General features: G+C 48.2%; 1 protein-coding gene across 9 annotated transcripts in view; it reads left to right on the forward strand.

Moving 5' to 3' along the window:
* LOC125130716 (apolipoprotein L3-like) overlaps positions 1-26,228 on the forward strand; it is a 63,253-nt gene that overhangs the window by 21,985 nt on the left and 15,040 nt on the right. For 2 of the 9 annotated variants that reach the window (XR_007135771.1, XR_007135779.1), the window contains 4 exons: positions 6,184-6,272; positions 7,243-7,424; positions 10,162-10,297; positions 13,153-14,212. The gene's annotated coding sequence lies outside the window, so the exon portion shown is untranslated. Of the gene's footprint in view, positions 1-6,183; positions 6,273-7,242; positions 7,425-10,161; positions 11,206-13,149; positions 14,213-26,228 lie in introns of those variants that run through there. The other 7 variants (XR_007135774.1, XR_007135776.1, XR_007135775.1 and 4 more) reach the window with 7 other exon arrangements.

Genomic DNA, 26,228 nt, shown 5'->3' on the forward strand with positions numbered 1-26,228 from the left:
GAGAGGAACTCTAAAGAGTCCAGCCAGGTGTCTGTCAGAAGCATCAGAAGGGGCTGTCCTGGAGTTCCCGTCATGGCTCAACGGAAATGAACCTGACTAGTATCCATGAGGATGCAGGTTCCATCCCCAGCCTTGCTCAGTGGGTTAAGGATCCGACGTTGCTGCAGCTGTGGTGTAGGCCGGCAGCTGCAGCTCCGATTTGACCCCTAGCCTGGGAACTTCCACATGCTGCAGATATGGCTCTAAAAAAAAAAAAAAAAAAAAGAAAGAAAGAAAAGAAAATGCGTTGATGGAATGAGCTCTGGGATTGGAGAGGGAGGAGAAGGAGAGAGAGGCTTCATCCCCTGAGATTGGCTCCTTGGCCACTCAAGGCTCCAAGAAGGGATCTAAAGCCAGAGCTCCCATCAAGGCTCAGCAGTAACGAACCCAACTAGTATCCTTGAGGATGTGGGTTCAATACCTGGCGGTGCTCAGTGCTTTAAAGATCCAGCGTTGCTGTGAGCTGTGGTGTAGGTCACAGACTCGGCTTGGATTTGGTATGGCTGTGGCTCCCCTCAACTTCCCCTCTTTCCAGTTCCTCTCTTGTTCAGTTCATCCTGCCCTGTTTCCGTTCTCTTACCGGCATCTGGCAGTGGTGGGGAGGGGGCCTCGCTGGCCATCCTTGGCCTGTGGCTGATTGGATGAATGGTTGTCAGATGGTCCCACCGGCCTAGCCATTAGATCCCAGGGGAAAGACAGAAGAGCCTCACCCAGCTCCTAGGCCTGGGTTTCACTCCAGGGTTAATTACCAGAGAATCTCTGCACTGGGCTTGGAAGAGAAGAATTTACTGGATGTTTCTCCAGTGTTAGTAACCCACCCTTCATGTCCTTCCTTGAGCCTTTTGCTCTTGGGTGCCTGGTGACCACAACAGGAAATCCAGGAAAGGAGGGGGTGCCTGGAGGGATTCAAGAAACAAGCTGGACCCAGAACCACTCCCTCGCCACTGCAGTCAAGAGAAGATACAAACCCAGATAGGATTTGGGGACCATGGGGCAATCTGGGAATTCCAGGGTTTATAGGCTTTTCTCTTGTTTCCTTAGGTCGGATAATTTCTTTAAAAATATCTATGTTCAAGCTCACTCTTCCTCTGCCATCCCTGTTCTGCTATTAAGTGCAAACATTTCATTTTAAAATTTCAGATACTATGGCTTTCAGTTTTCAAATTTTCTTTCGCTTCTTTTTTTTTGGTATTTTCTGTTTCTCTGCTGAGATTCTTATCTTTTCATACACATATTCCATATGTCTCTATTCATACACATGTGTTTTTTCCTTATTTCTGTATTCTATATGTCTCTATTCTGTTAATTCCCACGCATGGATCATTTAGGGCTGGCCTCTGTTGATTGTCTTTCCTTTCGAGAATGGGTTACATTTTCCTTCCACTATGTCAAGTAATTTTTTTTATTACATTACGGATGGTATATTGAAGAGACTATGGATTCTTTTATAGTCTTCCAAAATGTTGATCTTTTTTCCCCTTGGGCAGGCAATTCACTTGGTTAGACTTAAATTGCCAATGTGTCTTGTCTGTGATGAGAGACAGCTACCATCTCATTTCAGACTTTTTCTCCCCCTTTTTCAGTGACATCCGCAGAATATAGATGTTCCCAGCCCAGGGACTGAATCAGCTTTGACCTATGCCACAGCTGTGGCAATGCCAGATCCTTAACCCACTGTGTTTGGCCGGGGTTCAAACCCAGGCCACCACAGAGACAATCAGCCAGATCCTTAACCTTCTGTGCCACAGTGGAAACTCCATCATTTCAGACTTCTTTCAGTCTGCTTAATGCTGGAGTAGAGAGGATGCCTGGAATTTGGAGTTTCCTTTCTCTGTCTCTCTCCTTTAACCATTTCTCCTTCCTTTCCTAGTCACGGCTGCCCTGGGTTCTGTCCTCCGGTTTTTTTCAGGCCCAAAAGATAGCAGGCTTTCTATCAGAGGGTCAGTCACTTCAGGCATTGCCATGACTCCAGCTGCTTTCAAGAGAAGGCTGGAAAACAAAACAAAACCAAAAACCGGCAGACTCATTCTCTGCCCTTCATTTAATCCATATTTCGACTCCCTCAAAATCTTCCCTCTTCTGAGCCCGGAAGTGTTGCGGGGGGGGTTGTACCTTGTCTGGAGTGTGAAATTGTTATCTACAGGAGAGTCCGTTTGCAGGAGCTTAATTGAAATTGTTTTCGAGCCTTAGTTCCTTTGCTGACTTGCTGTGTGATCTTCACCAAGCCACACCCCTGACTTTGCCTCTGTGTATCTCCCTACATGATAAAATAATAATTCTAGCCCTCCTGAGAAGAGGGGTACATAATAAAAAAGTAACTGAATTGCAAACTGTAGATCCATACCTATTCCTCCTTCTGTTCTTCCACTGGCTAGCAAGGCCCAGGGTATGCAATGATATTTATCCTAGGGAAGCAGGCCCTTACAGGTAGGGTGAACCTGGACCTCTGTATTCCAGCCCCACTGCCATCCCCTTCCCCTCAGAGGTAAATCAGAAGAGTTAGGATCACCAAATTTTATTTTTATGTTTTTAGATTTTTTTTTTCCTATGATAGGTGATCATTTTATTGTGTATTTTAAAAGATGTAGTTACATTTTCAAAGATTAGTCATTTAAAGGTAAGTAATTTAGATTTAAATTTTTAATATTTTTACTTAGAATTTGTATTTTCCACTGAACTGTGCTAGGCAACTTGTAATACTTTAAAGAAAAACAGGAGTTCCTGTCGTGGCTCAGTGGTTAAGGAATCCGACAAGGAACCATGAGGTTTCCGGTTCAATCCCTGGCCTCGCTCAGTGGGTTAAGGATCTGGCGTTCCTTGAGCTGTGGTGTAGGTTGCAGATGCGACTCGGATCCTGCATTGCTGTGGTGTAAGCAATTTGACCCTTAGCCTGGAAGCCTCCATATGCCATTGGGTGCAGCCCTAAAAAGCAAAATAAATAAATAAATAAAGTTGCAATTCTCAAAAAAAAAAATAATAACCTTGGAAAAAATCAAAATACACCTTTATTTTAAAATGTTGTGTACATTATCTAATAAATTATGCCTTCATTATGTTTTAATCCTAAATAATCACATCAGTTACGACAAAACACAAATTATTGGCAAACCTTGACTCTAACAAAATCAGTAATGATTTTGTATAAGCGAAGATGACAAATTTTTTTTTTTTTTTTTTTTTGCTTTTTAGGGCTGCCCCAGTGGCACATGGAAGTTCCCAGGCTAGGGGTCAAGTTAGAGCTACAGCTGTAGGCCTATGTCACAGCCACAACCACATGGGATCCCCAACTTGCTGAGCACATTCTCATGGACGCTAGTCGGATTCATTTCTACTGCACAACAGCGGGAACTCCAAGATTACCAAACTTTAAAGAAACATTTTTCACAAAAACATTAACACAAATAACATAATCGTAGACACAAGTTCACAGCACACACACACACATACACCCACGCACGCACGCACGCACACCTTCTAAGAACCAAAAAGAATTTCCAGGAAAAAGCCTTGGAAAGGAAACAGGCAATGGGGGATAAAACCCTAAATTTGCAAGTTCACAGTTCTGCTGATATACTCAGTGTATCTTACTAGAAGATGAGCTGGGAGAAACTTTGGGGTGAGACACGGCCTCTGTTTTTCTTTACATCTCTGAGATGTTGGGGGTGTTGTTTTCCTCTCTGAGCCTTGATCTCTTCATTTATAAACTACGCACCTCCCCCTGGAGTGGATGTGAAAATTAAACCCGTAACCACTTGTAAAGACACAAGCCTCCAACAGCAGATCGCTGCGCTTCTCACCACCCGCCAGCAAAGAGGGTTTGGTTTGCTTTCCTTCCTCCGTCCCTGCTGCGTTGAACACTTGCTGCTCCTTCCGCTTCCTCTTTCTGCAAAAAGTACGTGAAAAGCTGCAAAAACATCCAGCTTTCCTGTTAACAGACTCCCATAGCCTTCTGGCTCCATCCAAACATCACTGTCCACCAACCCCTGCTTTTTCATAACTGTTTTCTTTATTCTCGTTGATTGACAACGTTGTGCTAATTTCTGCTGTACAGCAAAGTGACCCAGTCGTACATACATATATGCGTGTGTGTATGTATACAGTAGGTTCTTATCCATGCTCAATGTGATAATTTGCATCTATTAACCCCAAACTCCCAGTACATCCCAGTCCCTCCCAAACTCTGATTTTATTTATTTATTCATTCTTTTTTTGAGGGCCGCATCTGCAGCATATGGAAGTTCCTAGCCCAGGGGTCGAATCAGAGGTGCAGCTGCAGGGCCACACCACAGCCACAGCCACAGCCACACCAGATCTGAGCCGCATCTGTGACCTACACCACAGCTCAGGGCAGTGCCGGACCCTTACCCCACTGAGTGAGGCCAGGGATCGAACTGGCATCCTCATGGATACTAGTCGGGTTCGCAACCTGCTGAGCCACAATGGGAACTCCCAAACCCCTGCTTTGTAATTTGTGCTTCCATTCAAAGTGCAATTCATCTCTGCTCCCTGGAGCCTAGGCCCTGCACAGGATATGGGGACATGGACGTATTTGGGTCCACACAGTCTAGCTACCAGTCTGGTAGAAGGAGACAGATCAGAAAAGAGGGCTAGGTTTAAACACCCACCAAAACACCGAGCTGGTGACAGTCAGCCCTACCAGGGAGAACTCTGGAAGGTGGCTTTCAGGAGGCTTTGCCTGCTTTGGGCTTTGGAGGATGACCTAAATCTTTCCAGGTGATGGAAGTCCTCCCAGTAGAGGTAACGGCAAGAACACCTGCTTTCCTCAGGCAGGTAGGGATTCCACACACCACACCATGATCTGTCCTGCTGTTTCTGATCTGACACTCTGTGGGGGCTCCTGCCCCACAACTCAGAGGGCTGACGAAGAAGCCGGGCTGGCAAAGACCCCTCCAAATCTATGAAATTTCCTGACCCTAACCAGAATCGTAACAATCCCGATAAAAATTCCTCCCCCATTAAACCTCCACCAACATGGAGACCTGGTATCACAGGTGTGTGTATTGTTACTAAGTCTCCTCAATTAAAAAAAAAAAAATTACGGGAGTTCCCGTTGTGTCTCAGTGGGTTAAGAACCCAACTAGTATCCATGAGGATTTGGGTTTTATTCCTGGCCTCCCTCAGTGGGTTAAGGATCCAGTGTTGCCAAAAGCTGCTGTAGAGGTTGCAGGTGTGGCTCTGATCCTGAGTTGCTGTGGCTGTGGCATGGGCCAGCGACTGCAGGTCCAATTCAACCCCTAGCCCGGGAACTTCACATGCCGAGGGTTCGGCCCTAAAAAGCAAACAAAAACAAAAACCATAGGAACAATGTTGGATTGACAATCAGCTTTTGGGGGACGGAGGTGGCACTGTCAGCACAGACACCGTGGCTTTCGGAACCACTTGCCGGCAGCCTCGGGGGACCTCAGAGGACAAAGCCGGCAGCCTGGCTGCTTCTGACGTCAGTGGTAACAGGAGAGGCAGAGCAGGGAGTGGCCAGAGGCTGACACCAGGAAGGGGTCATGGGGACCAGGATGGAAGCACACCAGAGACATAGCCTGGGGGCTCCCCCCAGTAGGTCCTGGGATCCAGCAAAGCAAGAGGGATGGAGTCAGAGAGGTACTGCTTGGGGACTCTGCTTTACCCACAAACTGGAGGAGCAGGGAAACAGCTTTTTATTGCAGCTTCACCATCCATGTTGAGAGCTTGGGACTCCTAACCCCTTCCAGGGCTGGCTTGTTGGCCACCGGAGCAGGATGGGCCAGGTTCTGTTTGGGTCGGTGCCAGATGGGAGAGGCACCCAGAGATCCTCTGGCTCAGCCCTGCATGTGACCTGGGATCACCCTCCATCTGGGGCCCCTCACCGTAGTTCTCCTTCCCCTGGGCTCCTGCCTCCCTCCTACTGTCCAGCCATCCCTTGGGCCCCTGGTTTTCAAAAGCACTGTGATTGTCCACAGAGCTGTTGGCTACCTTTTTGTGATTCTTCCCTTGCCTTCCAGACGCAAGATAGGATTGTACTTTCTATCACCCTTACGATGGAGCAGGAATGTGTAACTCATTCTGACCCATGAGTTTTGAATGGAAATGATACGTGTCATTTAATCTATGGCATTTAATGCTGATTAAAAGACCCTTTCCCTCTATTAGGATACCCAGCGACACTCCAGTGACTGGCTGCTCCCGTATCCTGGGTCCAGGAGGGAAGACTATAGGAGCAGAATTGCACCTGACCCATGGTTAGTATGTAGGCTGAGCAAGAAGTAAACTTGGTTGCTGTAAACCACTGAGACTTGGGGGTTATTTGTTACTGCAGCATAATCTTGACTATGCTGGCTGGTACTAGCAAATCAGTATCAGCTAGTATTTTTGGAAATCACAGTATCAGTAGTACTTTTGGAAAACACAGTACTCTTTAGAGAGTCCTGTGACAGCTGCCTATTACTATTATTAGCAGTAATAATGAATATCACTTTTTTTTTGCCTTTTTAGGGCCCCATCTGCATCATATGGAGGTTCCCAGGCGAATTGGAGCTGTAGCTGCTGGCCTATGCCACAGCCGCAGCAACGCAGGATCCGAGCCACGTCTGTGACCTACACCACAGCTCAAGGCAACACTGGGTCCTTAAGCCACCGAGCAAGGCCAGGGATCACACCCACAACCTCATGGTTCCTAGTCGGATTCATTTCCATTGCGCCCTGACAGGAGCTCCTAAATATCCCTTATTGTGTGCTTTCTATGCATCAGGCATTAGACTAGGTTCTTTGGCAAATGTTTCCTCCTTAATTCCCACCACGGATTCCGTATTGCCGACCTGCTTATTATAATTAGTCTCAAAAAAACGTTAAGAAATTATCTCTTAACAAGAAAAACGTTAACATCTACCTTTTTCCTAAATTGAATGTGAATGATGAACTTGACAGGCTGAGCAAAGACGCTGGCTCTCTGGCGTGCTGTTTGACAAGGGAATCTTGATTTCGTTTTCTCCTGTGATTGGGCTCTACCAGATATGTGGCGGTGGGCACCAAAGGCTGAAGAAAAAAAATCAAGGCGACAATTTTGTCCATCACTTAAAATGTGTTTATACAACGTGAGAAATAGCCTGCACTATGTGTTTTGACAGTGGGATGATCTGAGATCTTGTGGGTGCTGAGTGGGTGGTGGGGGGACTTTGGGGGAAAGAAAACCCAGTCACCCGCCCTGTTCAGGATGTGCACTTGCCTGAATGCCCTTCCTCTCACCTCTGAGCTGTTCGAGGACTCGGTTCCACTGTCACTGCATCAGAAGCCCTCCCTGGCCCGCCACATCACCCCACCGTGATGAACAGGAAGTGACCTGAGCTCGTGGCGGGGGGTCTCATTCCCTACACAGGAGTTCCTTGCAGGCAAGAGTGTGTTCATTCTTTTATTTATTTATTTATTTGTTTTTGTCTTTTTGCCTTTTCTAGGGCTGCTTCCTGCGGCATATAGAGGTTCCCAGGCTAGGGGTTGAATTGGAGCTGTAGCCACTGGCCTACACCACAGCCACAGCAACTCCAGACTCGAGCCGCGTCTGCAACCTATACCACAGCTCATGGCAACGCTGGATCCCTAACCCACTGAGCAAGGCCAGGGATCGAACCCGCAACCTCATGGTTCCTAGTCAGATTCGTTAACCTCTGGGCCACGATGGGAGCTCCTCATTCTTTTTTTTAAATTAAACCTTTTTTGGCCACGGCCACAGCATGTGGATGTTCCTGGACAGGGCTCAAACCTGAGCCACAGCAGTGACCAGAGACACAGTGACAATACTGGATCCTTAACCTGCTGAGCTACCAGGGAACTCCTAAATTTAAACTTTTATTGGCATCTGTACAACATCTTAAAGAGAGATTCCATATACCCAGGGTCCCTCGATGGTAATATCTTGCAAAATTTTTAAATGTTGGTGAATAAATATTTAAAAAGCTCTATAGGAGTTCTTGTTGTGGCTCAGTAAGTTAAAGAATCTAAGAACCATGAGGTTTCAGATTCGATCCCTGGCCTTGCTCAGTGGGTTAAGGATCCAGCGTTGCCGTGAGCTGTGGTGTAGGTCGCAGACAAGGCTCGGATCCCGAGTTGCTGTGGCTCTGGCGAAGGCCAGCGGCTAGAACTCTGATTAGACCCATAGCCTGGGAACCTCCATATGCCACAGTTGTGGCCATAGAAAAGACAAAAAAAGACAACAAAAAATTTAAATGCTCTGTAAATATTTATTTTTTAATTTAAAAAAATTTTTTAGGGCCGCACCTGTAGCATATGGAAGTTCCCAGGCTAGGTGTCAAATGGGAGCCACAGCTGCTGGCCTACACCACAGCCACAGCAATTCAGGATCTAAGCTGCATCTATGACCTACACCACAGCTCACAGCAATGCCGGATCCCCAAACCAATGAGCAAGGCCAGGGATCAAAGCCACATCCTCATGGATACTAGTTAGACTCATTTCCACTGTGCCACAATGGGAACTCCTCTATAGGTAATTAAATGCAAACACACACACACAGATTTAGCACACACACAGCTAGTTCTCTACTTTGGAGCTAAAAATTTCTGACTGTATTTTATTGTACCAAAGGCTACTTCTTTCGCATCCTCTTCAATATCTCAGCCAGGATATTGACATTGATGGAGTCAAGAGACAGTCTCTCCATCACCCTGGGAACTGCTCACACTGCCCTTTTATAGCTGTGCCCACTTCCTTCACACCCCCACTCCTCCCAAGTCCTTGCTGCTACTTGTCTGCTCTTCACCTCTATAATTTTATCCTTTCGAGAATGTTGTACAAATGGAATCATCCAGTATGAAACTTTGGGGGGCTGCCTTGCACTCAGTAATTCTCGGGAGAGCCATCCAGGCTCTCTGTACCCACCGTGTACCCACCATCCCTTCCCTTTCACTGGTGAGTCATATCCCATAGTGCAGATGTACCACTGTTTTTTCAACTTCTCATTTGTTGAAGGCCTCTTTTTTCCTTTTTTTTTTTTTTTTTTGGTAAAGGCCTCCTTTATTGGTAAGTCACCAGCACCTCATAGACAACTGCTTGCATGCAAACTAAGTGTAGGCTCTGAACTTTTGACTCCTGGCTCCAGAATTCACCACCCATGTGAATTTGAGCAAATTACTTGACCTCTGTCTGCCTCAATTTTCTCATCTGTAAAATGGGAATGATAGTAGAGCCCATCTTACACAGCTACGAATATTAAATAAATCAGAGTTCCTGCCCTGGGTCAGGTCAGCAGTAACTCTGCAGTGACAGGATGCAGGTTCAATCCCCAGCCCAACGCAGTGGGTTAAAGGATCCAGCGTTACCACAGCTGTGGCGTGGGTCGCAACTGTGGCTCGGATCTGATCCCTGGCTGGGGAACTCCATGTGCTGTGGGGTGGCCAAAGAGCAAGAGAGCAAGAAAGAAAGAAAAAAGAAAGGAAGGTTAAATAAATCAATAGTTATTTTTTGTTTAGCCCAAAGCCATGCTAATGGGATTAACTCAATTAAAAATCAATAATATAGGCGTTTCCATCGTGGCGCAGTGGTTAACGAATCCGACTAGGAACCATGAGGTTGTGGGTTTGATCCCTGGCCTTGCTCAGTGGGTTAAGGATCTGGCCTTGCCATGAGCTGTGGTGTAGGTCACAGATGTGGCTCGGATCCCGAGTTGCTCTGGCTGTGGCGTAGGCCGGTGGCTATGGCTCAGATTAGACCCCTAGCCTGGGAATCTCCATATGCCGCAGGAATGGCCCTAGAAAAGGCAAAAAGACACACACACACACACACACACACAATAATATAACACTTAAGTGAGTTGAAAAACCTGGAATAAGAGGAGTTCCCCTTGCAGTTCAGTGGTAACGAAACTGACTAGGATCCACGAGGACGTGGGTTCCATCCCTGGCTGCACTCCGTGGGTTAAGGATCCGGCGTTGCCATGAGCTGCGGTGTAGGCCGGCTGCTGCAACTCTGATTGACCCCTAGCCTGGGAGCTTCCATATGCTGCAGGTGTGACTCTAAACAAAAGAAAGAAAAACCTGGAATCAGAGAATTCAAAGTTGCAAAATGTTCCCATTAGGGGATGGTGGCATAATGTAAAAGGAATTATTTCTTGTTTCCTAGAGCCATCAGAGTTTTTCTCTCAATATCAAGCTTCCACAGACTCTCTGCGGTGGAAATATTTGAAAACAATCAAGTGGAACCCACTGGGGATGCTGTGTCCTTTCGAATGCAGTCCACAGCTTCTCCCTGGACAAGGGTGAGTTGATTCACTTGAGCGATATTAATTGTGCTCCTACTGTATGCACGCCTGACACTGATCTGGGTGCCAGGAACGCAGCATTGAACAGACAACCTCGTCCTCGTGACAGGTAATAACGTAAAGAGGAAGCCCTTCTCCACCTCACCCCGGATTCGGAGGCATTGATGTGACTTACTCTGAGAGAGGGAGAAAAGCCAGTTAGGGGTGGACCCAGGAGAAAGTGGATATGTCCTCTTGCTTTAGCTTTAAAGAAATAGAATTGATTCTCATCTCCCTGGCTTGGCCAGGTGTGGTCTACTTGCAGGCAGGGGGAGGCATTTTTTAAACCATCGGTCCTCTCCCCAGCCCCACCCCCACAGGTTCCTGCTTGTCACGTGACTGGGTCCCAGGATAACTGGCACCTGGGCTCCTGAGCCAGCTTAGCTCTCATCACCTCTCCCTGTGCCCGAGCCCAGCAACTGGCGGGAGAGCTGTGGTCCAGCTGCAGAGCCACGGGTCCCTCCCAGAGCCATTAACTGGCCCATGACCTTGGCCTCATTAGCTTGGCACTCTCCACCTGTGCTGCCTGGATCCAGGCCAGCCAGGGAAATTAGCTCAGGCCCACAGGCCCCTGGGAGAGGTGTCGGGCAAAAATAGACCAGAGAAAGCCAGAGAATCCTTGAGCAGGAGGGCCCATAGAGGTCATTGGCTCTGGCATCATCCTAGCTCTACAGATGGAGGCTGAGAGCAAGAAGGAGAAGAGGCCTGGCCAAGGTCATCCGGAAGTTCACTCCAGCTAGGGTGAGAATGGGGGTCACCTGACTCTCTAAGTCGTATTCTTCCCTGTCTGCGCCTCCATCTGGCTGTGGCTGGGGGGATGGAAGCTACCAATGGACAAAAAGAATTACAGATAATGGAACAATTCATCAAAGGCCATTTGTTGTTTCTGATGGGAGTGTCAATTGTGTGTGTGTGTGTGTGTGTGTGTGCGTGCAATATCCTTGCACATATGGCATTAGAGCATCCGCCTTTACAGAGGTGCTGCCCCTTGTCTTAACCCAACCAGTAACATATCTGGACATCTTTCTTGTCCACTGGTTCAAATGTACCCCCTATGAATGGAACATAATATGTCTAAACAGACCCCACGAGTAGATGGTTAGAGCATATGGGATGGTTCAGTGTAGCCGAAATAGAGAAAGTCATGGGAAATAAAAATGAAAATAGGATTTTTCCAGTGGCCTCGAGGTTAAGGATTCAGTGTGGTCACTGCCATGGCTCAGGTTTGACCCCAGGCCCTGGGGACGTCTGCATGCCGTGGGCATGGCCAAAAAGGGGGAAAATAGATCCTTATCTCATAAATCAAATCCAGATGTCATGTGAAAGGCACAACTTTAAGATTTTTAGAAGAAAAATACAATACAGAGTACTACCTCTACAACCTTGGAGCAGGGAAAGATTTCTGAAGGCATAAAAAACACAAATCATTTAATAAAAGAGACCGATGTATTTGACTCCATAAAAATTCATCAAAGATGAATTTCCAACCCCAAAGGGAAGTGGAAAAAACAAACTAATCTCAAACCAGATGAAAATATTTTCAACAGCTAAGTGACACAGAATTAATATCTGGACTATATAAAGCATTCTTCAAATCGTTAAAAAAAAAAGACAAACTAAAGGAAATACAGACAAAAGGCATGACAGGGATTCAGAGACAATGGCCAAGAGACTTCATCGCAAAGTGGGAAAAGCTCCTATACCGCCTGGCCCTTGTCTCTCACTGCTGCCCCCTGGTGGCTGTCAGGGACCCAGCGATAGGTTTACGGAAAAAAGTTTCTGCACTGGGGGGGCTTGCGCCCTAGCTGGTCCACCCCCCACACTCTTCCTGGAATGATGAGACCCGCAGCAGAGATGCCTGCTCTGAGCAGCTGCCCACCGCTCAGACTTTTATCCCACTCCTGCTCTTTACTATCTGGACTCAGCTTTCCTGGCTTCCCAAGTCAGCTCTTGCTTTTCCCCCCAAATTTTTCATTTGGAAAATCTGTCAAGTTTGCAGAAACTTTAAAAGGATGGTCACATAAACCCTTGTACACTAACCTGACATTGATTGACATTTTGTTACTAATTAGTAACTGTATTATTGTCACCTGTGTGTGTGTATTTGGCGGGGGGGCTGCCCCTGCGGCATATGGAGGTTCCCAGGCTGGGGTCCAATCGGAGCTATAGCTACCAGCCTATGCCAGGTACACAGGATCTGAGACCTACACCACAGCTCACAGCAACGCCAGATCCTTAACCCACTGAGCGAGGCCAGGGACTGAACCCGTGTCCTCATGGATGGTAGTCGGGTACGTTAACCACGGAGCCACGAAACTCCTGTCACTCATGTTTTTGCTGAGTCATTTGAGAGTAAATCACCATTTACCCCCTAAATGTTTCCATGAGCACTTCCTAGGATGGAAGTTCCCTCAAGGAACTTTCAGTGCTATGATCAAATTCAGGAGATTTTATATTTAATAATAAATGTAATAAATTATAGGGTTGCTTGATTTAGGAAATTAAATCCAGCGAGCCCAGGAATGCGGATTTCACATAATCAATAATTTTAAGTGTAAGCATGTCCCAAAATATTGCATGGGATATACTTATACTAAAAACTATTTCTTTAAGATCTACATTTAACCGGTCATCTGGTAACCTTACATCATTATTTAATGCACAGTCTCTATTTGAGTTTTGTTATTTGTCCCAACACGTCATTCAGAGCATCTTTTTCTCCCACCCAGGGTCACACATTGTGTTTAGCTGTGTCGCTTCTCAGCCAGCTTTCCGCACCTGTTTTGACCCTTTTGTTTTTGCTTTCCCAGCAGACCGCTATGTTTAGAATCATGGAGACCCAGCTACAGTCATGAGATAATCCTGCCTGAGCAGGAGAACCAGGAACTATTGCATAATGAGGGCTAAGCGCGTGGGTAGGGTAAGAGGGTGGGGAGGGGTGGGTTGCACCATCAGCCTTTTAGGAAGGATGGCTTGTCTCCAAGGGGGACGCACAATGGCTCTGAGATCCACCTTCCATACCTAGGGGGCCTTCAAGCTGAACCACCTGACCTGGTCTGACTTCAATTGACCGCAGCTACAAAAAGCAGCAGGCAAGCTGTTTCCCAGCCCGAGCATTGAAGCGGACACTGACCATTAGCACAGAGAGACGCACTCAAAGCGCAGAAGACAGTTGTGCTAGGTGGTGACTGTGGTGCTGTAGGCCCAGAGCAGCCCGCTCTCTGAGCCATCCTCGACGGGACAGGGAAGAGGTGCCTCGTCTGGCAGGTCACAGACTCCCTCCAGCTTCCATCTGGCTGTGGTTCTTACCAGCAGTGACCTTGGCCTCAGGGGAGGGAGTGGGGCCATCCTCCTAAGCCCCATTCAAGGGACGGCAGAGACACCATCCCTTCCAAGTGAATAAACGCCTCCCCCGAGCCCCCGAGGCAGCCCACTCCACAGCCATACGGAGAACAGAGCATCCTTCTGGGGTCTGTGTCAAACAAAGGCTGACATGCCTCAGACCCCACCACCAACAGCATCAAGGCACACCCAGCCTGAAAATATCTCACCTGGACTGGTAAAGGTTAAGTCATCTGACGCCTGGCACTGGCCACTGTATGGAGTGATAGGAACTCCCCTAGCAGGTGACTGGCTTCTAAGACACTACGGCCATTTCACAAAACAATTTGGCATCACCCGGTAACGTTAGTGGGAGCATAACATTGGACCCATCAATCCTAGTCCTAAACACTCACCCTAGAAATTGCTTGTCTGTGCACACAAGGAAACATGTACAAGTGCTCATAGCACAGCTGTTTATATGAACAATCAGGAACAGGACTCCTGCTGTGGCTCAGCAGGTTAAGGACCTGACATAGTGTCCGTGAGGATGTGGGTTCGATCCCTGGCCTCGCTCAGTGGGTTAAGGATCTGGCGTTGCCCTGAACTGTGGTGAAGGTCACAGGTGTGGCTCGGATCTGGCGTGGCTGTGGCTGTGGGGTAGGCCGACAGCTGTAGCTCCAATTCGACCCCTAGCCTGGGAACCTCCACATGCCACAGGTAAAGCCCTAAAAAGGCAAATAATAATAAACTATGGAAAAATGCATTCAGCATGATTCCATTAGATGAAGATCAAAGGAGGTGAAGCTGAACACATACTTAGAGACCCACATGTAAATGGCAATAAACAAAGAAAGACAAGGAATAATTAACATAAAATTAGAGTAAAAGTACTTGGCTCTGGTGGGAGAGAAGGATGCCATCTTGGAGGGACTCGTGGGATGGTCAGTGGTGTGTGCAGAGAGGTAGTTTCTATTATTCTTTAAACCATTTTTATTATGTGTATATCTATTATATATATATTTATTATATATATGTCTCCACTGTTTTTGGAACAACGTTTTTTTTAAAAAAGCTCATACATAGACAACAAACTTACGGTGACCAAAGGGGAGAGGGAAGGGGGAGGGGCAAATTAGGAGCAGGGGATTAACAGATACAAACGACTCTACATAAAATAAACAACACAGATTTACTGTATAGCACAAGGAAGTATACCCGGTAGCTTATAATAACCTGTAATAGAATATAATCTGCAAAAAAAAAAAAAAACACCAAAACCCAAATCACTATGCCGTGCACCTGAAACTAACACAATATTATAAATCAGCTCTAATTCAATTTAAAAAATAAATAAAATCAAAAGGAAATAGGTGAAAAGAGAAAAAAGAAAGGAAGGAAGGAAAGAAAGAAAAAGATGAAAGAAAGAAAGATCTGTAATCCTTACTGGGAAAAAACAATCTCCGCGTTTTTTAGAGAGAATACCCCAGGAGTTCCTGCTGTGGCGCAGTGGAAATGAATCCAACTAGGAACCACGAGGTTGCAGTTTCGATCCCTGGCCTCGCTCAGTGGCTAAGGCTCTGGTGTTGCCATGAGCTGTGGTGTAGGTTGCGGAGGTGGCTCGGATCTGGCGTTGCTGTGACTGTGGTGCAGGCTGGCAGCTGTAGCTCCGATTAGACCCTTAGCCTGGGAACCTCCATATGCCTCAGGTGCAGCCCTTAAAAAGAAGAGAGAGAGAGAGAGATTCCCCAGAGCCCCTCCCCCACACCACTCTTCAGGAGGCGAAATCACAATAGAGAAACTTCACCCCCTCGTGCCCTTCTGCCTTTCAGGTCTGACTGCCAACCAGTAGGACCCCCCTTGTCTGCTCTGTCCCTTGGCAGGTCAGGAACAGGGCGAAGGCTATTTGCTCATCCCTGAACCACTCCATCTGGAGGCTGAGGATAGAGAGGGGATGAAATAGGCAGATGGGCGAGACCTGGGTCTTGGGTCAAACCATTCACTGCGCCAAGAAAATTAAATGCTCTGATTGGGCAGCCTCAGCTCAGGAACTGAAGCCAAACAGTGAGAAAGGAGCAGGGTGATCCCCCACTGAAAATACAGGTTATTTTAGCAGCAGCAGAAATGGATGCTGGGCTGGAAAAAATAACAAGTATGAATATGTGTATAAGAATGTCCTCAAGGGAGTTCCCACTGTGGCTCAGCAGGTTAAGAACCTGACTCATATCCACGAGGACATGGGTTTGATCCCTGGCCCCACTCAGTGGGTTAAGGATCCGGCGTTGCCATGAGCTGTGGTGTAGGTCACAGACTTGGCTTGGATCTGGTGTTGCTGTGGCTATGGCGTAGGCTGACAGCTACAACCTCCGATCTGACCCCTAGCCCGGGAATTTCCACATGCCGCAGGTGTGGCCCTAAAAAGAAAAAGGAAAAAAAAAAAAAAAAGAATGTCCTCCAGAACCAAGTAGCAGGAACTTCAGTTTAACTGGTTTAATCAATTCTGGGATTTATTATCATACAGAAGGAGAAGTTCAAGCTAGGGCAGCTCCAGGTTGGGTAATTCAGCAACACCATGAAATCTGCAAGGCCCCAGCTTCCTTCTTTTTGCCCCACCCTCTGCACCGTGGTTCTTGTCCTTCCTTGCCCAGCTGTCCCCATCAAGATCACAGGGTGGATGCAGAATTTCACCAGCTGTCAGCATCACAGACCAATGTCCAGGGGCAGAAAAGGGATTACTCTTCCTCACATTTTACTGAAAAACTAAGAACTCCTGCACCCTGGTGTTGTCACTACTGTGACATGGGTTTGACCTCCACATGCTGTGATGGCCTCCTTGGTCAAAAATACATATCGTGGAGTTCCTTTCCTGGCTCAGGGGTTAATGAACCCGACTAGGATCTATGAGGATGGGGGTTCGATCCCTGGCCTTGCTCAGTGGGTGAAGGATCTGGCGTTGCTCCGAGCTGTGGTGTAGGTCGCAGATGCGGCTCGGATCCCACATGGCTGTGGTTGTGGCATAAGGCGGCAGCTCCAATTCGACCCCTAGCATGGGAACTTCCATATGCCGTGGGTGTGGCCCTAAAAAAAGCAAAAAAAAAACCAAAAAAAAACAAAACCATATTGCAATCGACCTAACCAAGGTCACCCCAGAGCAAGAGGCAAAAATAGGACTCAAACCCGGATTTGCAGCCGTGAGCCTGAGCTCATTTCCCAACATTACAAGTGGTTACGTAAATCTGTGTTTTAACCTAAATCAATTCACTGGGGCCCTGCTGGGACATAAAAGAAATCCATGGGAAGACACAGCCGCCTGCGCCTGCAGCCCACAAGTGACTGCCTCGGGGGACTGCTGGGATTTGAGCTGCTTTCAAAAGGCAGCAAAATCTCTAAGGTTGGAGCTTGGAGACATTGCTCAGAGAGACTCCCTGAGCTAGTGGGTGGGCACGCAGTCCCGGGGGCACAAAGATCTGGATCCCCCCACACTTCAGCTGTGACCTTGGAGAGGTCGCCTGGCCCCTCTGAGTCTCAATTCCTTCGCTGGAAAAATGGGGAAGATAATAGATAATATTACTGTATCTATGATATAATAACATCCTGAGGGTGGGCACTGTCGTGAGTCTTAACAAACTCCCCAGAGGTGACCTGTCAGGTCGCAGGAAGCCCTTGGGCTCTCCAGCCAGCTTGCTAAGGAGATCTGCCTCAGTGGGGACTCTGGAGCCTGGGGGAGCCGGATCCCGGGTGGTCCTTGCCCTCGTTTTCACCTGTAAGGTGAGTGGGCCCATTGGGCTGCTCTTCCAACCGCAATGTTCCAAGATTGAGGGTGCTTCTGGGCTGAGCAATCACATGGGAGCGCCTCTTACATACGCCTGTGTGCCAGGGAGAGGAGGAGGCCTCAGGATGGCCCTGGAGCTGGGAAGGGGTGTCCTACACAGCCATCTCCTCCACCCCTCCTCTGTCACCTCCTCGCGTCCCCCTGGAGACGGTGCAATCCAACATCTTCCCCCTCTGTCCCAGGAACGCTGGGAACTGGAGATTCAGAACCTGGCTCCAAAAACACAACCCCCCCGGAGCAAAAATATTCCAGGTCAAAGCAATTTTCCAACCCGACAGGAAGCGGCCTGCCTGGGCAGAGGTGGGAGGGTCGTTTGCACCCAGAGCCAAGTCCAGAAGCTCTCCAACTCAATCCCCCACCCTGGGGGCCTGCCCTCCCTCCCCTGCCCTCTCTCCCCGCTCCCTCCCAAACCTTTCTTGGGCACCCAGCCCCTGGAGGGAGGGGCCCTTCAGCTGGCTTAACCCTTCCCGCCCCAGGCTCCCAGTTGCCTCCTTCCGCTCTGGGTATTGAACAGCAACCCTGTCCTGATGGGGCCTCTTCTCTCAACAGCGCTGCAGGGTGTGTGTTTTTATGCTTCCCCTTTCACAACAGCGGCGGGGGGGGGGGGGGGGGGGGGGGGGGGGGGGCAAGACTAAAGAAGTCGGATCCTTTGCTGGGTCACATGGCTAGGAAGCTGTCCTGCCAGGATTCCAGCACGGGCAGAAGTCTGTCCTGTAGGGGAGCACAGCCCCCTCTCCTGTGCCCCAGAGGCCCCCTCGAGGCCTGGCTTCACACGTGTGGCCGGATTAGAGGCGTTAGATGCACCTGTGTCCCCCTCCTCAAGGGCAAGAACGAGGACCAGGGCCGGGCAAGGATGGACCCTCAGAATACGCTAGTGGGAGGGGTCTCCCGGTGTGGTCAGAAGGGACGTGGGCCAGAGGCGGCTTGGCCCCTGGGGGGACTGGCTCGGGCTGTGCGGGGGACCTGGCCTCCCCGCCACCATCTTTACAGGGTCCTGTTCCACAGCCGAGAAGAAGCAAAGAGCCTCGGTGAGCTCTGGGTGCCGGCCTTCTGGCTCCGGGGGGCGGGGGCGGGGAGGGCGCTGAAGGTCTCGATTTCTTTTTCCAGCAACGTCTCTGTGAAAACGCAAGACTCTTGCAGTGCGTTTAAAATGTCAGGGTGAAAAAAAAAAAAAAAAGAAGGAGCTCCCCTGCGGCTCAGTCAGTGTTGTCCCTGCTGTGGTTCAGGACGCTGTTGTGGGCAGGTTGGATCCCTGGCTCAGGAACTTCCGCATGCCGCAGGCATAGATAAACCAACCAACCAAACAAAAAACCCCACAAATGTCAAGGTGGGCCCTTGCTTTGGTCTTCAAACACCGGCTTCCTCCTTCCCTCCCACCTCCCCTAACCACCAGGTAATTGGAAAAAGATGAGAGGCGTCTTAAAAACATCTAATGAGATGATGTGCCCGTCACTCCCGCATCATGGAACTAGTTCTCCGAAGACTTCTCTCCTGATTTCCAGCTCCCTTTCCTTCTCCAGCTCCTTCTGCCTGGTCTCTGTTCCAAACCCTGGATTGTCTGCAGAGGGTTGGGCAGCTCCGTGGGTAGCAGTGATTTGTCTTGAAAAGGTGGAGGAAGAAATCCTTCCCCTTCAGAACCCTAACCAAAAATACCGTCAGTTTGTTCCCAGAAGACAAACAGTCAGTATATTAATAGATGGAGCGTGTTTTGTAACTCTGGAGAAGCCGTTAAACATTGCATAAGCGCTGCCTGCATCTTCTACCTCCGCTCAGCAGCTTATGCTCCAGTTCCTTGTGCCCGGTGTCAGGACGCTCTAGTGTTCAAGTGCCTGCTCTGCTGTGTCTTGGCTGTGTGACCTTGAACGAGTCACTTCACCTTCTTGAGCATCAGACTTTTACCTGTAAAAGGTCAAGAGTGATGAGTCTCTTGAATCCTCTCTCCAGGGATTGTTATCAGGATGCAGTGAAATGAGACATGAACACGTGCACATGCTTTGTAAACTCTACAACTAGATGCATGTCTCATGCCACCTCTCTGTTGTGCACCCAATCTTCCAAACTATTTTGTTGTTGTTGTTGTTGTCATCTTTTTAGGGCTGCACCCGTGGCATGTGGAGGTTCCCGGGCTAGGGGTCGAATCGTAGCTGCAGCTGCCAGCCTACACCATAGCCATAGCCGTGCCAGTTCCAAGCCTCATCTGTGACCTACACCACAGCTCATGGCAACGCTGCATCCTTCACCCACTGAGCAGAGCCAGGGGTCGAACCCATGTCCTTATGGATACTAGCCATGTTTGTTACTGCTGAGCCACAATGGGAACTCCCAAACTAATTTGTATGTCTTGTCTCCTACTAGCTCCAAATCTGGTTCTCTAATTCTGCTCTGTTGTTCTTCCCCTGTTCCCCAAATATACCCCACTTGTTTTTACATCCCTGGGCCTCTACTGACAGGGGTGAGACTTAGCGATGCCTCTGAAATTCATTCTACTCAAAAGCAAAGAGCACGAGGACCCAGATTAGAATCCCAGCTCCACCTGTCAACTGCTGAGAGTCCTCAAACAAGTTGCTTCTTCTCTCTGTGCCTTGGTTTCCCCATCTGAATAGCAGGATGAACCACAGCCCTTATCCCATAGGACAGCAGCGAGCAGGGAATCCATGAACCCACACAAAGGGCTTAGAACACTGCCTGGCACCTGGCAGGCTCGTGATAAATAAACCCTTCTCCTTGGCTCTTGGCTTTAATTCCATTGATCTGGAGAATGAATGTAGAACACCCAGAAAAGCACAAAGATCCATGTGTAGTGGTATGAAGAAAGGGCTGAGGGATAGGAGAAGAAAAAATGGAGCTGGAGAGGGAGAGGAAGGGAAGAAGAAGAGGGGAAAAGTCAGCAGGCTGAGTGTTTATTTGTTTGGCCGTGCTCTCAGCATGCAGAAGTGCGCAGGCAGGGGACTGAATCTACGCCACGGCAGTGACACCACCAGGTCCCTAACCCACTAGGCCACCAGGGAACTCCAGCAGGCTGAGTTTTGAGAACATATTGAGAGCAGAGTTCCCATTGTGGCGCAGAAGAAATGAACCCAACTAGTATCCATGAGGATGTGGGATGGATCCCTGCCACACTCAGTGGGTCAAGGATCCGGCGTTGCCATGAGCTCTGGTGTAGGTCATAGACACGGCTTGGATCCCATGTGGCTGTGGCTGTGGTGTAGGCCAGCAGCTGCAGCTCTGCTTCAACCCCTAGCCTGGGAACTTCCATATACTGTGGGTGCAGCCCTTAAAAAATAGTATTTAGAGCAATTTGGATGGGAAGTGGAGGCTGGGAGTAGCAGAACGCTATCCTCTGTGAATTGAGGGGTTGATTTTGTTAAAGCCTGGTGAATATTTATTGATTATGTGCAAGATATGCTCCTTGTTGTTGGAAGTTTATAATCCAGGCAGGAAGGCCAAGAAAAGGCACAAATGGTGACACTACAGTGCAAGAGAGGAGAGGTTGGCCTTCTTTTTTTTTTTTTTGCTTTTTTTTAGGGCTCCACACATGGCATATGGAGGTTCCCAGGCTAGGGGGTCTAATCGGAGCTACACCTGCCAGCCTGCACCACAGCCACAGCAACGCCAGATCTGAGCCGCATCTTCAGCCTACACCACAGCTCATGGGAATCCTGGACCATTAAGCCACTGAGTGAGGCCAGGGATCGAACCCGCAACCTCATGGTTCCTAGTCAGATTTGTTTCTGCTGCGCCACGGCGGGAACTCTGAGGTTTGCCTTATACATGACCTCTCAAGGTGGCGTGTTATTAAATGTCAGGTTGGTGATACAGAAGGTTACAAAGGCGAATTCAGAGAAAGATAAGCCCTCTGGGGCCCATTGGGAGCCATCAGCACATGGAGACAGGAGCTGAGCAGCGTCCTGGGAGTGGTGAGGTCACAGCTGCCTGCTTTCTGCGCCACAAACCTTGCTCTCAGATCCACTTTTCCTTTTGATTATAAGTGACTCTGGATCTAGGCTCTGGGATGTTTATAAATGTCTTTTTTTCCCCCTCTCTCCTAAATGGTTTTTGGCGAGGCAGAGGATTCTGAGTTCCAAACACTTTCCCCGCAGATCTTTGAAGGGATTATTCCATGACCTCCTAGCTCTCAGTGTTGCCGATGCAATTTCGGGCCCTATCAAAACATACTTCTTTGTAGGTAACCTACTTTTTATCTTTTTCTTTTCTTTCAAGGGTTAGGGCCCCACCTGCAGCATATGGGGGTTCCCAGGCTAGGGGTCGCATCAGAGCTATAGGTACCAGCCTACGCCACAGCCACAGCTGTGGCCATGCAGGATCCCAGCCACCCTGTGACCCATGCCTCAGTTTGAGGTGATCCTTAACCCACTGAGCAAGGGCAGGGACCGAACCCTCAACCTCATGGTTCCTAGTCGGATTCGTTAACCACTGCGCCTCGACGGGAACTCCTCCAACCTGCTTTTTATCTTGAAAGCTGTTAGGACTTTCTTCCCCTTTGGGGTCTGCAAATTCCATCAGGATGAATTGTTCTCATTTATAGCCACTCGATGTGAAGATCTTTGGGGTTTATTTTCAGCCTGGGGAGATTTTCTTCTATTGCTTCCTGGATTGTTTCTTCCTTCGAATTATTTCTGTTCTTCTAGACAGGAGCTGGAATCTCTGGGTCTATCATCCATGGCAGTTAACTTTTCTCTTTTCCATATTTTCCTCATTCTTTACCTATTTATGCTCATTAAATAGCATTTTTTCCCTACCTTTTTTTTCCCCCATAATCATCTGTTTCTTAAGCTTTATGTAAGCAAACCCTTAAAAAAAATGATTTGACTCCAAGTGGCTTACTTGGGAGATGACCCCAGGAACTACCAGTAGGAGAGCGGGGAAAGAGCCATGGGGGGCCGGGCGTGGGGGTCGGGGGGAGGCAGCCAACAGAGCTTGCGGTATCGAGCCTGTTACCACGGTTTGTGATGCTGGACACCCTGGAAGCCAGCGTGGCACCCGTAACTCAGAGCTACTCCACCCAGGGGGTGAGGGAGCTGGGGTATTTATACCCCTCCCACTGGTCACTGGTTGAGGGCTCCTTCCAGCACAGGACTGTAAATTCCTCGGTACTTCAGGCATGCCACAGAGTTGGCAAAGAGGACTCTGGAGGCAAGTAGGGGAAAAAAAAATGAAAAAAAACCCCAAAGAAATGCTGGTGTTGGAGTTCCCGTTGTGGCTCAGCAGGTTGAGAACCTGACAGTGTCCACGAGGATGCAGGTTGGATCCCTGGCCTTGCTCAGTGGGTTAAGGATCAGGTGTTGCCACAAGCTGTGGCGGAGGTCACAGAGGTGGCCTGGATCCAGCGTTGCCATGGCCATGGTGGAGGCCAGCAGCCGCAGCTCTGATTCAACCCCTGGCCTGGGAACTTCCATATGCTGCCAGTGCAGCCCTAAAAAGAAATGGAAAAAAAGAAAGAAAGAAAGAAAGAAAGAAAGAAAGAAAGAAAGAAAGAAAGAAAGAAAGAAAGAAAGAAAGAAAGAAAGAAAGAAAGAAAGAAAGAAAGAAAGAAATTAATTCAGGTGCTGCCAGTTGGGATCAGTTCACTTGTACCAAAGTGGCAAAGGAGGGGGAACATCTTGGCAGGGCAGGTATTACGTCTTGTTTCATGAGTGTGTTAATCATCTCATAGTCCTCTGAGGACACTGAACAACTTTTATTAACTTTCTATTTTCTTTTCTTTTTTTTTTTTTTAGGGCCGCACCCACGGCATATGGAAGTTCCCAGGCTAGGGGTCAAATTGGAGCTACAGCTGCCGGCCTACACCACAGCCACAGCAACGCCAGATCCAAGCTGTGTCTGCGACCTCCACCGTAACTCACGGCAACGCCAGATCCTTAACCCACTGAGCGAGGCCAGGGATCAAACCTGCAACCTCTTGGTTCCTAGTCGGATTCGTTTCTGCTGCACCACGACAGGAACGCCAACTTTCTATTTTTTTAAATGCTGGATCATCTTCTACAGAGCTTGGTGCTTCTCTTGAATAGTATGGCTTTGATTGATTTCAGGGGGATTTGTTACATGACTGGGGCCAATGGTGAGGCAGAGAAGTGGAGGAGTATGTTCCAGAAGCTGTCTTTTGGGAATAGGGGGCCTCAGATTACTCCCGAGTTCTCTTGCTTTTCCCACCCAAGCCCTAAGCACATTGCTCTGGTCTGGGGTCAAGTGCATCTGCTGCTCACTGCCTGGCAATGTCAGGAAGGGCAAAGGTCAACCTGCTGGATGAAATAGCTGCTGGGTCTCAGACAGCTACCCTGAGGATGACTCCAAGACCTCATCGTGCAGCTCAAATCCTCTGATTTGGAAAACTCCCAGAAAAACTCTCACTATTCCCTTCCCTCCCCTTCTGCACATGTTTTGGGCCGTGGTTCCGCCAACAAATAGATTCTTTACGCTTTTTCTTCTTCTAAGATTCCACACCACTAGGGGCCCCTAATGCTACTCAGTCTTCCAGTCTTGTTATGAATCTGTTTTAAAATTCTTTTCTGTCATTGCTAGGGATGGAGAATGAAAGATTAGTAAAAGCATGTGATCAGTTTACCATCTTGATTCAACCCCCAAGAAAGATAATTTAAACAAGGGTTGCTGTGTGTTATAAAATTAAGCCCCACCACAACCCCTGCCCACCAAGGGCCCACAGTAAAAATCTGGATATCTGACAAGTGTTTCCTTCTAAGGTGACAACTTGATGAGATGCTTTGAGGTGGGTTTTATTTTCCAACAATGGCTGGAACAATATCTGCCATCCCGCACCACTGGGTTGGCAGGGCCCACGTCTCCTCCTCTCAGACCAGGGCAGACATTTGTGATGACCTAATGGTAGGACCCTCTTTGTAACTTCTAAGGCTGGGTTATAAAAATGCCATGTGGCAGTTCCCAACATGGCTCAGCGGAAACAAATCTGACTAGCATCCATGAGGACGCAGGTTTGATCCCTGGTCTCGCTCAGTGGGTTAAGGATCTGGCGTTGTTGTGGCTGTGGCGTAGGCTGGCAGCTACAGCTCCAATTGGACCTCTAGCCTGGGAACCTCCATATGCCTTGGGTGTGGCCCTAAAAAGACAAAAAAAAAAAAAAATACCATGCACTGCCCTTCTACCTTGCTCTTCCGGAACACACACATACTCTTGCAACCCAGCCCCCATACCCTGAGGAAGCTCAAGTTAGCCCATACGAGGAGACACATGAAGAAGCCATGTGCAGCCCAGCTAATGGGCAGTATCACCTGCCATCTGCATGAGTGAAATCATATCTGGATGATTCCAGATCTTACCTGCCACTCACCCTCAGCGTTTGAGTCTCTTAGATGAGACTCCAAGCATTGCGGGACGGAAAACAACGGTCCCTGCTGTGTCCTGTCCAAATTCCTGACCCACAGAATCCAAGAATATAATAAAATGGTTGTTTCACACTTCCAACATTTCAAAGTAAAATAACCCAAAAGAGTAACCAGACATGAGCCATAGAGGATTCAGCTTCGTAAAGATCATTCTCTTATTGTTCTCTCTCGCTGGTATGCCCTTTCTTTTCTTCTTTACCTGGAAACTTTTTGCTCATTATTCAAGAATCTCAGGCTCCATCTTCACAAAGGCTTCCTTGACCAGTCCAGCCCATGGGGGTTTTATCCTCCCTTGGACTCTGGTGAATATCTTTCTAGTTCTTTAGAGAGAGGTAACATGGTATACCAGAAATAGATGTGGAAATCTAGTTTTGACATCAAAAATATTTGGAGTCTATCCCCGTCTCTGCCACTTATCAGCTGTTTGATCTTGGACAAGTTGCTTCATCCACAGTATGAAGGTGAAGATGACACGAGATAACGTATGTTACCCTCTTAGAAATAACTGATTGCCGACAATCCCTGGGAGTCAGCAAATATCTACTGAACACCATTGTGAAGATTGAGTGATCCACTCCAAAACTCAGTGGCTTGAAAAAAACAGCAATTATTTACTTTACTCTTGAAATTTCAATTTGGGTAGTGCTCAGCGAGACAGCCCATCTCTGCTCATGCAAGACCAGCTGGGGTGACTCAGCTAGGGCTGGAAGACCTGCTTCCAGGATGGCTCACTGGCATGGCTAGCAAGTTGGTGGAGACGGTTGTGCTGGCCGTGGCTCTCTGCTGGGGGGCTGAGCTCCTCTGCACGTGGGCCTCTCCTGAGGGTTGCCGGGGCTTCCTTCTGGCATGGAAGCTGGGTTTCAAGAGTGAGTCTCCCAAGAAACCAAAATTGGAAACTGGTAGCCTCTTGAAAGACTTGGGCCTGGAAACAAGCACAGATCTTGTTGGGTAGTATTCTACTGGTCAAAGCAGTTACAAGGCCAATTCCATCCAAAGAGAAGGAACATAGACCCCACCTCCCAATAGGCAGAGGATAAAAGAAATTGTGGCCATGTCACAACATCTTCAAGATAGCACATAGTCTCCTATGCTCTGAAAATACAATATAGTACAGACAGATATGGCACCCACTCTCGTAGAATTTACGCTGCATATTACTATCTGTATTGTTATACACACTTGTATCTTGTGTCTTCAGTGAGCCTAGAAATACCTTCCAGAACAAGACTTTGTCTTATTTATCTTTCTGTCCTCAACATGTGGCACACTGACTGGCACAGAGCTAATGAACAGGAAGTACTGCTGAATTAAGTTACAGGCTATAGAATAAGAGCATGAGAAAGCATTTGTAAATTGC

This window comes from Phacochoerus africanus, chromosome 7 (genome assembly GCF_016906955.1).
Source record: "Phacochoerus africanus isolate WHEZ1 chromosome 7, ROS_Pafr_v1, whole genome shotgun sequence".
NCBI lineage: Eukaryota > Metazoa > Chordata > Mammalia > Artiodactyla > Suidae > Phacochoerus > Phacochoerus africanus.